Source organism: Panthera leo, chromosome A1 (genome assembly GCF_018350215.1).
Source record: "Panthera leo isolate Ple1 chromosome A1, P.leo_Ple1_pat1.1, whole genome shotgun sequence".
NCBI lineage: Eukaryota > Metazoa > Chordata > Mammalia > Carnivora > Felidae > Panthera > Panthera leo.
Window position 1 is genome coordinate 101,646,478 of NC_056679.1, and position 12,178 is coordinate 101,658,655.

General features: G+C 43.0%; 1 protein-coding gene across 3 annotated transcripts in view; it reads left to right on the forward strand.

The window, feature by feature from the left end:
• The first annotated feature begins 788 nt into the window (after positions 1-788).
• The window catches only part of CSNK1G3 (casein kinase 1 gamma 3), a 103,487-nt gene continuing 92,097 nt past the window's right edge, over positions 789-12,178 (forward strand). The window contains exons 1-2 of one of the 3 annotated variants that reach the window (XM_042933958.1): positions 789-1,238; positions 7,102-7,105. The gene's annotated coding sequence lies outside the window, so the exon portion shown is untranslated. The remainder of the gene's footprint in view (positions 1,239-7,101; positions 7,106-12,178) is intronic. The other 2 variants (XM_042933978.1, XM_042933964.1) reach the window with 2 other exon arrangements.

Here is a 12,178-nt window from a genome sequence, read left to right on the forward strand (position 1 = left end):
CCACTTAACCAGCTGTTAAGAGACAGCGAGAGAGAGAGAGAGAGAGAGAGAGAGAGAATGGCATCTTCTGCGTTTTCCGTGTGGGCAGATTGGACTGGGAAGTGGAGTTAGAAAACACCGGTTCCAGTCTGTGTTCGACAACTCGACGACCTGACGGATGTTTGGCCTCCCGAAACTTCAGGAGGTTCCCTTGAGACACTGAGATGGTAACGATCACGTTATACACGACCTGAGCCCACCAACGGAGTTCTCTACAGGCAGCAGCTGGGATGCAAACGTGAGCCACAATTCCCATCTCCAAGCAGCCGCATCCCTGCTATAGCACTGGGGTTATAACAAAGTGTATGTGGGGGGGGGGGGGGATGTCAACCCAGTGAGGTCACTCCTTTAGGCCGGGGCCCCCAAATTCTGCACCTGGAGGGCTGTGCCCCGCAAAGCCTCGCCAACCCGACTTGGCACAATGGCGCCCTTAGGCTCTTGGCTCACGCAAGCCGCGGAATTTTTAGCAGCTCTCCTTAATCACGGGAGCCTTTTTCTCCCAGTTCTCCCCAGAGACCTCGTCAAGCCTCTCCTCCCCTGGCCTCGCCCAGGGAAACGTACCCGTATCCACTATTACTCCACATTCCCCCTCACGCACCGCTCGTGCGGAGGCGGGGGAATGGAGGAGTGGCTTGGCTTTTATACGCCTTGCCAGCCAATGAACGTGCCGCCGTTCTTCCGGTCGGCGAGCCGGCCAATCCGAACAGGCCGGTGTAATCTTCGGCTCTACTCGGCTCTTTTCGCTGATGCGGGAGCTTGGGGGCCACCGCCGCTAGAGAGACGCTTTCCTTTTTTTATTTTTTTTCCATGTGTTCACTTCCGGGTCCGGCGCCGATCCGGATGCCCGAGGCAGAAGGATGTTTGACCTCCGGATAAGCGAGGCGCCGCTGTGCATTCATTCCCGGCTGCATCGGTGGCGACAGCAGCGACCCGGGCGGCGACTCTCCGGCCAGAGGCGGCGGTAGGAGGCACCGGCAGTAGTGCGGGGACCGAGTCCGAGCCGAGCTGCGTTCCCTCCCTCGCTCGTTCCTTCCCCCCCTACCTCGCTCGCTCCCTCCCTGCGTGGCTCGCTTTCCTCCTCCGGTCGCCGGCGGGTGTGATGTGCCGCCGCCGCTGCCCCCGCCGCCGCTGACTGACGGAGCAGGGGGCGCCGCCCGCGCCCGGGACCGACCCCGCGAGCTCGCGGCCGCGCCTCTGAGGTAAAGCCCCCTCCGCGGTGGCGCGCGGCCGGCCGGCCCCGGCCCGGCGGCAGCCTCGGCGCGGCCGCGGCTCCCTCCTTCCCGGGTGGGGCTGGGTGGGCTGGGGTCCCGGGCCGGGAGGGCTGGGGGTGCGGCGGGGGCGGCGCCGCGGGCGGGGGCCGCGGAGGAGGGGGTGGGCGAGGATCCCGGCGGGCGGAGGGTGGGCGGGAGGGGCCGCGGCCGGGGGTGAGGGCGCGGAGGGCTGGGTGCGCGGGGAGGGGGCCGCGGGCGGCGGGCCGGGCGGGTGCAGAAGTTGCCGAGCGGTGCGGCGCGAGTGGGGACGCGGGGGAGGTGGGCGAGCCGGGAGGAGGCGGGGGCTTCCTCGGGGAGGGGTTTTGAGGTCGCGAGCGCAGCCCCAGCGCTCCCGATTGTGTCCAAGACAATTACCTTCGGAGTGGGGGGTTCGGGAGGGCGGCTGGGCGGGAGGCATCGGGCTGCTGGAAGGAGGTGTCAGGGGCCAGCATTCATTCCAGGGGTAAACTTCCCGCTGGCGTGTTTGTTGGGGGCTGGGGGGGGGGGGGTCCGGGGTTTACCTATTTCATAGAGCTTTCGACTTAGCTGAAAACTTAACCGAGGCATATGTGGGGGGTAACAAAATTTCTCTGCTGGCTGCTGTTACCGTGCTGGTTTGTTTGTTTATCCCACATGCAGGGGAAGTGACACACGGAAGCGTCCACAGCTCCCACATTTCTTTTCTGGGCGGTGGGGGGGGGGGGGTGGTGATGGAGATGTGTGTGTGCTCGTGGGGTGAGGGCAGTTAGGCCTGTGTTAGGATCCTTCCAGTTCCCCCAGGGAAGGAGGAAAAGTTAATGGGTGGGAGAGAGCCAGGGAGAGTCTGTGTGGGAGATGGCTACTGTTGCTACACTGTGCGAATTAGTTGTAACTGTTGTAATGAGGACCCAGGCTGGCCAGTAAGTGACCCCTTTTTAACCTTTTGTTTTAGAACGTCGACTTTAATTGGAAAACTAGAAACCTACTGATTTTTAGTAAGTGAAGAAAATAAGTCAGTATTTATTTCCTGTGCAGTTGCTTCTTGTGAATGACATTTGCCCCCAGAGAGGAGAAGATGTTGAGCTCCATCTAAGGAATACTTAGGATACTTTTTAAAATGGAAAATACCTACTTTTTAAAGCCTTGTATGTATTTGTGAGGAATATTTGCTTTCCCTGTAAATAGAGAGTGGAAGAAAACACACATTGTAAGAATAAGGCAGGATTAGAAAGATTATGAGGCCCGTTTAAGAAAACGTTTTCCACCAAAAATCAGTTACAGTTTGTGACATTCTTAATAACTTTTTGGGGGGGTGGGGTGGAGAGATGTGCTTAGTGTATTTCATAACTATTCCCAAACTTTGTTCCAACCGTGTTCTGTATTTTGTATATATTAGCTTTTATAGTTGGACATAAAGTGAAAATTGTATTTATGGGCATTGAAAGAAAGATACCAAATAAACTGCATTGGCATAGATTCTCTGAAGTGTACAGACTCATTTGCTTACAGGGAGCTTGCATTTCTGGAAATGCATCAGGTAGTAGTTTTTATTAGAATGGGGACAGAAAGGTTCATTTTAATGTTGATATATGTGAGACATTTGATGGTAGGGGATCTTAGAAAATGATCATCTTCAGGGATGATTTATTGTGCTCTTTGCCCTCCTCTGCTATTCATCAATGCAAAAATTAATGTATTATGTAATTATTGACATTTTCATTGTTAGATTTCCAAGCGGTAACCATTAACAAAATCTTCAACACAGGCTGTTCATTTATTCCTTCAACTAAAATGCCTGGGATTAAAATCAAGGAATAGTGTAGTTCAACCTGGACCTTAACCATGTACAAAGGACCTTTACTCTGTGGTTAGAATGGAAGAGTGGGTCGACTATGAAGATGAGTCAGACCCTGTAGCTGTCTTAAAGGGAGACTCGGACATGCAGAGATAATTGCAACACAGGACACCTGTGGGATTTATTAGAGGTGCATGGAAGCATGGTGTGTGTGTGTGTGTGTGTGTGTGTGTGTGTGTGTGTGTGTGTGTGTATGTGTGTGTGTGTGTGTGTGTATGAGAGACAAAGAAATACTAATTTTTGAGTGAGGAATTATGAATGACTTTAGAGCTGCTAACACTCCATTTGGGCATTAAAATGTGTTAAGGGACAAAAACGGGGGCTTCGTGTATGTGTGTGTGGTTGGGTATTATAGGGCCTGTTGGTCTGGACATGAGGCTCCTGTGCCACGAGGTCTGTGTGGGAGAGGAAGCTGTGAAAATAGGTGGATATCAGGCCATGGGAGTCCAGAATGCCTTGTATTTAAAAATGAGTCAGTTTGAGATATAAAGGTCCAAATGTACAGATTTTATGCTTAGAGGAAGTAGGTCGGCAAATAAGGATGGTAAGTTGAAGGAAACAAACTATAACAGAATAATCAAGTTGTTACCATTCCTGCTGATGGGAGGAAAGCAAAAAAGTATGTAATCTGAAACACTTCATACCTGGCTTTGTCCTGTTTCTTTACTTGAACTTGAATATGGGTGTGTCTGGTAATCTGGTAATTGGTTTTATATGAAATGAATCCAGGCTGTGAAAAATGTGCCTTTGGAAGAAATGGGCAGCTCTCTGTTTATTTCTCTATCCCCTCTGTAATCCCCTGCATACTGGCAATAGACTATTATTCTAGTGGAGTTTATAGATTCAGAGATTTTCAGAATGGAACAAGTGGTTGTTTAAATTTCAGAGGGTTTCCCAAAAGGATGTATCAAACTTATAGAGGGAATGCTGAAGTATTAAATTTTTTAAGTGTTTATTTTTGAGAGAGAGAGAGAGAGAGAGAGAGAAAGAGGGAGAGAGCGCAAGAGTGAGTGTGAGAGGGCAGAGAGAGAGGGAGAGACAGAATCCAAAGCAGGCTCCAGGCTCTGAGCTGTCAGCCCAAAGCCCAACGCTGGACTCGAACCCGTGAACCATGAGATCATGACCTGAGCTGAAGTCGGGCGCCTGACTGATTGAGCCACCCAGGTACCCCTTGGGAATGCTGAAATATCAAACAAAGCAAAACACAGGTCATTGGAGAGTTAGATTATTGTTAATACATTCGTAGTGAGATTCATCATGAGTAAACTGAAATGTAAGGAATCTGTGTACAAAGAGAATTGACCATAACAGTGGAATGATAAAATGGGAAATGTCCACAGTTCTGGGTAATATGTATAAGGTTTTTAGTTATCTTAAATATTAAATGGTCCTAAAATAATTTAACCCCTAAATTTATCCCTATCAAAGAAGTGCTTCAAAAAATACTACCCTCACGGTAACAGTATTTAAGTCTGTGTATACTCACGAGGAAAATTGTTTGATGGGTTTTACTAACTATTGCCCTCTAGGTTTCCAAAAAGGATTAACATTATAACTGAATCTGTATTGTCTTGAACGTTCTAGTGACAACACTAATACCTGTTAAAATTTATTAAGTGCCTACTTTGTAGAGGGAGTATATAGATCATACTGTTAAGACAACTCTATTTGTTAGATGGCGTATAACCCTTGTTTTTGACATTAGGAAATGGTCATCCAGAGTTTAGGCAACTTTTTTAAGATCTAGCAGAGTGCGTATTTAAATCATTTTCTTTTTCTGACTTCAGAGTCTTAAACTCACCGATCTGTTGTTTTTATAATTTTCCATCCTCTTTGTGTTTTCTCGAGTGGTTGGTGCTTAGTGGTATTGATTGGTGTTGTTAGTGTATTTCTGGGTGTCAGTTCTTCAAAATGTAACTTCTTTTTTGGAAATGGCAGTTTTTGAGGTGTCTGTAGTTCTCTAATTATAGAGATTCTATAGGAACAGACAGAATGGTTCTGCCGACAAAAGCTACTTCAGAGTATACTTTAGTGACAGTCTCTAGGACAGAACTGTATTTGGGATTATTAATGTGTAGAATCAAGTGTGTATTATCTGTTAATGTGAAGTGAGTTTGGAAAGGCTCTGTATTACTCAGAAAATAAGGAATGAGAGAGAGATGTGAGGACAGATAAGTTTTGCAGACACTTTGGAGCCTGCTATTAGGCATGTTTTTTCTAGCTCCTCGCTCAAAGCTGGGATTTAGAAACCATAAATGTTTGGGTTTCCTCCTGTAAGGGGAGCTCAGGAAGGTGTGTGGTGATTTGTCCTTAAACTATAGTAAGTGACTGGTTATATTCTCTCCTGCCAGTCCCTGCCCATCATTTTTTTTTAATGAGAAAAGAATTCTTGACAATGATCTTGAAGTGGGTATGTATTTGGTAGAAAAGACACACACTTTGGTCATTTCTTTTACTAATGATAGATGTATCATACAGTTATAACTTACTTTCGTGGAAATCCATAGCTAAGTCATGTCCACATATGCCTAAATCACATCCACATTTGTTTTTACAGCTTTCACTGGAATTAAGTAAAATCTCAGAATAGCCTTTTTCTTAAGATACAGATGAGTTGTTAGAAGGTTGATTGGTGGCTAGAATAGGCAGAGACTCTTGGGAACAGCCTACTGTTGCAGGAGACTCTCTTAACCCTACCTGTTCAAACCCACTCAGAAGAATTCATTCATTTACTGCTTGATGCCCATGCTACATCGAATGGCAGTAGACTAGGCTCTAGTGTTTTTTGTTAATATTAAAAACATTTTTCTTAATGTTTATTTTTGAAAGAGAGAGAGAGGGGCAGGGTGTGAGTGGGGGAGGGGTGGAGAGAGGGAGACAGAATTTGAAACAGGTTCCAGGCTCTGAGCTGTCAGCACAGAGCTGCATGCGGGACTCGAACTCATGAACTGTGAGATCCTGACCTGAGCTGAAGTCAGCCGCTTAACCAACTGAGCCACCCAGGTGCCCCTTTTTTAATATGTTTTTAGTGTTTTATTATTTTGACAGAGAGAGGGTGTGAGTGCGAGAAGGGGAGGATCAGAGAGAGAGAGAGAGAGAGAGAGAGAGGGAGAGAGAGGGAGAAAATGAATCCCAAGCAGGCTCCATGCTGTCAGTGCAGAGGCCTGATGCAGGGCTTGATCCCATGAACCATGAGATCATGACCTGAGCCAGACCAAGAGCTGAATGCTCTACCAACTGAGCCACCCAGGCGCCCCTCTTTAGTTTGTTTATGAACTTTACTTTCTTTCCTTTTTTTAAAAAAAAAAATATTTATTTTTTGAGAGAGACAGACAGAGTGCATGCATTGGAGGGGCAGAGAATGAAGGAGACACATAATTCAAAGCAGGCTCCAGGCTCCTTGCTGTCAGCACAGAGTCCGACACAGGGCTTGAACCCACGAACCATGAGATCATGACCTGAGCCAAAGTTGGATGCTTAACTGACTAAGCCACCCAGGCACCCTTGTTTTTGCACTTTTAATCCCACTAGTTATTTGATACTTACCAAGAATTATTTGTGTTTGTACCCAACAAGTTGTTGATGGCAGTTGTACTTGATGTCTTAATTACATAGTTGAATGAAACATTATTCAGTGAACTTTGGAGGCAAAAGTTATAGGGGAATGTAGGTGTGGGTAAGAACTTTTTAAATTTTTTTTTAACGTTTATTTATTTTTGAGACAGAGACAGAGCATGAACAGGGGAGGGGCAGAGAGAGAGGGAGATACAGAATCTGAAACAGGCCCCAGGCTCTGAGCTGTCAGCACAGAGCCCGACGCGGGGCTCGAACTCACGGACCGGACCGTGAGATCATGACCTGAGCCGAAGTCGGACGCCCAACCGACCAAGCCACCCAGGCGCCCCAGAACTTTTTAAACAATTAGGGGAAAACACCCTAAAAATCTCAAAAAAACTCTATAATAAGATTGCTTTTAAGCTCTGTGAGATGTCTTTCTATGTTTATGAAACAGAAACTGGAAATCACAGGTGATTTATAGTAGGTGTGGTTTTCTCAAGAAAGACAAAATAGAACTGCAGTCTGTACATCCATCCATACTTGAAGGAAAGGCCTTGGCCTTACATTCAAAGATTGTCTTGGGAATATACATTTTTATATTTTATTTGCCATAAAATGTTTAAGATGTAGATTTTTTAATGATCCCCTTTTTAGCTTAGGAGCTCTTGGTTAATATATTAAAGAGGGTATCTGCTTCTATTATATCATCTAGCTTATGCTCTCTCTTAGAGATTGATTTAATAGCATCCTCTTATAAAAAAGAAAGAAATTCTCGTATTTCTGGCTGTATTCATTCAGACCTCAGGGTAAATTGTTTAATTATGTAGTCAGGTGATCAAGCTGCAGTTCTCCCATATTTCCCTATATGGTCCCTGATCTGATTTCGTATTCTTCCTTTCAGTTTTTATGTAGAGAGGAGCCTTCTTAGAATCCCAACATCTGCTCAGCCTGTGTAGGGACTGCTGGAGTGAATTGGTAGAGGAAGTTGTCCCTGGGAAGAGGAAATGCCATACCCTTGAGGTGTAGCAGGAGCCCTTGAGCTTGGTACAAAGCATGCTGGCTGGCCTAGCAGCTTAGAAGAGCTGTCCTCCTGTCTTGTCTAGCTCAGCTCAAGTAAAAAGGAAAACTTTTAGGTATAAGAAAGGAGGTCCAGGTTGGGGAGGAAAAGACAAATGGGGTAGACTGTTTATCTTGGTGTTGCCTCATTATACTGCCTGAAAGGCAGTAGGCAGTTTCTGATATGGAACACTGAAATACTGAGGTAGGCTAGGTTAGTTTTTCAGAGCTTTGGTCTGCCTCTCAGTGATTTTTTTGGCTCTGCTCTTCTCTTTGTGTTGGATTCATCCTCAGGGTGGTAGCAAGATCACATCTAGACATGCATTGGCCAGGAAATGTTTTGCACAAGCTCACCAGCATACTTTTCCTTTCATGTTTTATTGACCAGAATTAGGTCATGTGTACTTCCTCGCCAGTCATGACAAAGGGAATGGGGTTATCATGGCTGGCTTCTGTTAATCAGGATATATCCCCTGCCATAGGGAATGGGGTCACATTTTCCTGAGTTACATGGTGAGGGGCGGATGTTTATATATTTTTTTAATTTTCTTTTAATGTTTATTTTTGAGAGAGAGAGAGAGAGCACGAGCGGGCCGGGGAGGGGCAGAGAGAAAGAGACGCAGAATCTGAAGCAGGCTCCAGGCTCTGAGCTGTCAGCACAGAGCTCGACGTGGGGCTCAAACTAACAAACTGTGAGATCATGATCTGAGCCGAAGTTGGACGCTTAACCGCCTAAGCCACCCAGGTGCTCCAAAGGGTGGATATTTTTAAAAGTTGTGGGAAAGAAGAACATGGAAGCAAATGGATCTGTTAAAGAGGCAATCAATAGTGACCACTGCATCTACTTGTTTTGAGAATGAAAATAAATAATGCATATAAATGCACTTTGAACTTTAAAGGGTTGTACAAATGTAACGGATGAAAGATTAGAGAGCTGCTTCTATGTTGCTATCTTAAATATGCTCAGGTATGAATATTTTAGGAGCTAAAACACTGTTAGTTTTCATATTGACTAACTTTGAGTCAATAAAATCAGTTATCTAAGTTGTAACATTGTACCTTTTTTCCCTGAAACTCATAAAACTATTATAACTTTAAATTAAAATTTGTACCTGTGAACTTATTTAGAAATATTTTTCTGAGTCGCTGCCCTCTCTCCTCTCCAAAAATTGCACATTGCCCAGGCTTTTGATCTCATCGCATTTCTTTAGTCACACCTAGAGGACAGTAGGTACCTTGGGGAAATGGGAGTTTATCAGTCAGAGGAAGGGTTCGACTTGAATCATGGAATCATAGTAAGATAGGAGGAAAGGATAGTTTTTACCCATCTTGAGAAAAGCAAAAAAAAAAAAAAAAAAAAAAAATTGGTGGGGGCATGGGGAGGCAGGGGAAAATCACAGAATTTTGGAATTGAAATGAAATGAATCCTGGGACGGTTTGAGTGAAATGCTCAAGTCACATGCCTGGTGGGTGGACTCTTCTATGCTACTTGCTGGTGAGGTGTTCTTTCTGACCCAAGAGGTGGGATGCCATGAAAACATTTGTCTGCTTTGCAGTTTTGCTTGGGACCATGGGCTAGTTCTGGAAAGCCGTCAGCCAGCTGCTGTTAGTACAGATATATGTTTCCAGGCTTTGGAAAATTTTAGCTAGAGGATTTTTTTTTAAATAAAGCAAACAGATTTTTAAATCTTCCCTGAAGCACAGCAACACAGACACACACACACAGACACACACAGACACACACACACACACACACACACACACACACGTAACCTCCAAACTGGCCTGCTTAAATAAAAATGCAGAAGTAGAATAACATATATTTTTAAGTTCAAGAAAGTTGTTATCTTAAAGGTTTCTGTTTCTGTAATATATATAGAGTGTGTGTGTGTGTGTATTGTACATGTATATTGAGATATGTGTATGTATATATGAAGGATTTTGACCGTTGTAATTCTGGTCATTGTAATTGTTGCAGTTGTGAATATACAGAGTAAATCCATCCATTCTCTGCAAGGATATTTATGTTAATGGCAGTTATTTATGAATAGTGACATTTAGAATGATTTTAATTTTTATACTCTTTATGTGTCTCTGTATCGTTTGGATTTTCTGCTATAATATGCATTATTTTTGCCATCAGGAAAAATAGTAATTTTTTTTTTTTTTTTTTTTTTTTTTTTTTGAGGAGGAAAAAAATAGAATCCTGGGGTAGGATGTTTTCCACCAACTTAGATTTTAACATATGATTTTGCTTTTATTGTATATTATCTTGAGTGAAGTGTGCCTGGAATGTACTCATACTTTGCTTTTAGAATTTGCTTTGCTTTTAGAATTGTGCTTATTCAAATTATTTACCTTAAAATTATAAGATGAATTTGGTCATGTAATACCTTTTGTGATGCAAGTGAATAGTATAAAAGCAGACTTACGAATATTTTGTAATAATTGTGTTACCTATTTTTTTAACTTGTTTAAATTTCAGGTGGTGTACTTGGCATTGATTTAGAGTATGTTGTATTAGAGTCAGAGGTGAAGTCACAGTTTCCCTCTAGTAAAAAGGGAAGTGAAAATGTTTTTTTCCCCATATAGCTAGTCTATGTCATGTCTGTTTTCTATTTTTGTGAAATACTTATATTATAGTCTAGCAATGAATATTTTCAAATGGTAGGCAAACATAGCAGGTAATGTCATAGGCTGAGAATAGAGAAAATTCCTGGTATTCCACTAGTTTTATGGTGTGCAAATACATGCCTACAAGAGCTTTTAGCAAAATCCTCATGTGAAGAGCAGACGTTAATTAGTATTGTTTTGGAGGTGGAAGCAGTACATGTCAGTTGTTGGTGACATTTTTAAATACTGGTGTTTGTAGATGCAGATTTTTATAAGATTTTTTAATACAATTTTAATATTATTTTATGTGCTTTTATTCTAGAGATATGAAAACAATATGAATCGAAAATATACATCTTACAGATGTGGAATCTTGTAATAGCAATATTCATTTAAAAATGGTAGATTATTTACTGGGTTCTTTCTTCTTTCATGTGAGTGTCAGGGCATATTGTGGCTCATATTCCATTATACATTGGGGTTCTGAAAATATTTGTACTTAATGAAATATCAAAATGTAATCAGCTCTTCGAAATCATTCCTTTGATTTTGATTTATTTTCTGATAATCTGTTAAGGTTGGTAACTGACATGTGTACTGTATGTATGTATATTGTATGCTATGCTATTTATACACATTCCAGTTACCAGCTACTCATGGACTGACTGAAAACTAAAATCCTGATTGTTGGGAATGACAATATGAGATAAGTCGAAGTGAATTTTACTATATGCACTTGTTTAAAATTTTCCAATTGAAAATCAGTAATTTTTTTTTTTCTGTGACCGAGGAAATGAGAAGAAAAATGGGTAGTTTTAAAGATAATGCTTGCAGCCTTTGCTGTAGGGAGTATTACCACTGAGTTAAAAATAAGAGAGGTGAGCCTGGGTGGCTCAAGTTGGTTAAGCGTCCGATTTCTGCTCAGGTCATGATCTCACAGCTCCTGAGCCCCGTTTTGGGCTCTGGGCAGACAGCTCAGAGCCTGGACCCTGCTTCGGATTCTGTGTCTCCCTCGCTCTCTGCCCCTCCCCCACCTATGCTGTCTCTCTCTCTCTCTCTCTCTCTCTCTCAAAAATAAACATTATAAAAATTTTTTTTTAAAAATAAGAGAAAGCATTTGTGGAAAAGGCAGTGTATACCAGTGGCTCTCAGCCCTGACTTCACATTAACGTTTTTTGGGGACCTTAAAATGGTAGATACTGGGCTTTTATCCCTGCTAATTGGTATCTGAATCTGGGGAGTGGGGCCAGGACATTGTTACATTTTAGGTTACTACAGGTGATTCCAATGTGCTGCAGGGTTTGACAATGACTGATTTCTCCTTGTCTTTATACATATCCCTTAGCTCTTAAATTTGAAGTTCCCTTTTTAATTGGGATGGGGTGTGAAAGTGAGACAAGAAATGCACGGACATTTGCAAGAGGACCAGGTTAATAGCAACTTCTCTTTATAGTTTCATACCCAGAATCCTTAGGGATGCCATTGTATTCATTGCTTATTAGCAATTGTTGCTAAGTCCAGCAGCAAAATTAGAGGATTTTTAAAGTTTGGAAAATTTGTTAAAGGGAGATTTATCAAGAATAATTTAAGGCATCGTCTCAGATGCCCCTGAAAATGTTAAGAAACCTAAGTGGTAAAAACAGTCTACTTTTTAAAGTTATGTAAAGTATAAGAAGGCAAGAACTGTTGCTCATCAAAGATGTGTTAGTTTTAGCATATATTTATAATATCATTGAGTTGTATTTTTCCTGGGGCATCAGGATGGAAGAGGTCTTAATAGTTTAGTGTAGCTGCACTTCTGCTTTACTCTCTTTCATACCCTTGTTGA